This window comes from Malurus melanocephalus, unplaced genomic scaffold (genome assembly GCF_030028575.1).
Source record: "Malurus melanocephalus ecotype Western Australia unplaced genomic scaffold, MMel_1.1 scaffold_896, whole genome shotgun sequence".
Lineage (NCBI taxonomy): Eukaryota > Metazoa > Chordata > Aves > Passeriformes > Maluridae > Malurus > Malurus melanocephalus.
The window spans coordinates 141900-143693 of record NW_026624128.1 but is presented as its reverse complement, the minus strand read 5'-3'; the positions used below and the strand labels follow the sequence as shown (position 1 = coordinate 143693).

At 48.8% G+C, this 1794-nt stretch overlaps 1 protein-coding gene across 1 annotated transcript in view; it reads right to left on the bottom strand.

Moving 5' to 3' along the window:
* Window positions 1–1794, bottom strand: part of LOC130585463 (G protein-activated inward rectifier potassium channel 2) — a 38020-nt gene that overhangs the window by 9510 nt on the left and 26716 nt on the right. The window lies entirely within an intron of this gene.

Sequence of the window (1794 nt, the reverse complement as noted above, 5' to 3'; positions counted from 1 at the left end):
GTGTCCCTGCCATGGCAAGGGGGTGGAATGGATCTTCAGGTCCCTTCCATCCCAAACCATTCTGGATTTCATGGTTCTCTCATTCACACTTGCAATTTTGGGCACTGGGGGACCTCAGGGATGGTTTCATTCCCACTGGAATTTCCTGCCATCCCAGCAGCTGGGAGGTCTCACACAGCAGGCTGGACACAAGGCAGGCTGATAAAAGGGCTGTGAGTTCTGGAGAATTGGAATAATGSTGAACCCAACCAGCTCTGAGCCCTTCTCTCTCCTCCCACCACAATCAAAATTTTTCTCTAGTTTCCAAATTAAACACCCGGCCTCTGCCTCCCCTTTAGACTCCAAGAAGAGTAGTTTTTTTAACCAGAGAGACAATAAAAAAGAAAATATTCTGCACAAGGCCCTTTCACTAAAACTGGGAKGTGCTCCTGGGACAGGTGACAGATGATGGGGCCACTTTGGCCTCTCCCCAAAGCCCAGCTGGACATCTGGACCCYGCTGGGAGAAAAGGCTCCATCTCTGCACCAAGGCTGAGCTCCCGCCYGGCTCAGCTGAGCTCAGCTTCCCAGAGCTGTCCCAAAGAATGAAAACCCTTTTYCCCTCTCAATCCCACATTTCTGAAGGGAAAAGGGAGACAAGCCAGAAGTCACTTATTCCCAGCAGGAATGTGAGTTTTAGAAATTAATTGGGAATGTAACAATCCCACCCCAAGCTGATCCTGGTTTGGGAAGGACGGCAGAGCTGGCCAGTGCTGGGCCCTGCACTCAGAGCAGTGACTGAACCTCCCTCAGTACAACCTGAATTAGTCAGTTTTTGTTTCCTATCCATTTTCCAATTATATTTTATTCCGATTTTGCTGGAAGTCGGGTCAATGGAAATGCGACAACGCGAGCACGGAAAACTCTTTGCCAATAAGTTTGTGTAGGAATCCATCAGTCCAGCAGGGAATGAATTAGAAACTCAGAAAGAGCAGCACCTGCAATATCTGGCTCTTATTTCCCAAGACCTTTTCTCTGGAGGTCTCCAAGGCAGGGATTTGTTATTATTTTTCTTTTCCAGCGGGGAAGTTGAGGCAGGGAAGGGTGACTTTCCCCGAGGCCTCATGGAAGGAGTGCAGCAAAGAAAGGCTGCTGTGGCGATGATTTGAGCATCCTGTGAGACCTGTGGGGGCTTCTGGGTTGTCTACTGGCCTTGGATGGAACCAGGAGGAGTTTTTGGGCCTGRAGAATTGGGAGATAAAGTTTTGGAACAATATTTTGGTTTCAGAACCTGCTACTTCGATGTTTTGTTTTMAGAATCTGCTACTTCAACGTTTTTTTTTCAGAACCTGCTATTTCAACACAAGGCAAGTTTTGGCTCAGTACCGGGGTCTCAGCAGAACTCAGCATCTTTCCTGAGACCTTTTCTCTCCTCTGCTTCAAGCAGAGCAGGGTGTGGGTGGCAAAAGTGGAGAGGTTGTTTTGGGAACAGAGGGAAGATGAGATGAAACAGCCACGGAACGTGAATGTGTTTTCCTGGAGCAGAAATTGCGCTTCCTCAGTCTTTTCCTCTCTGTGCAGTGCAAGTCTCTCCTTTTAATCATGATTGAAAGTTTCCTGCTCCCAGAATAATGGAGGTTTAGCCTGGGGGAGCTGGGGTGACACGAGGCTGTGGCATGTGAGGGACGCACGGAGACACCGAGGGAGGCAATTTGGCGCTTCCCCTGCACCCAAAATAGCAAATCCTGGATGTGGGAGCCCTGGAAATCCTCAGAACCTCCAAATGCTTAATGAGATGGGCTGATTATCATCAAAG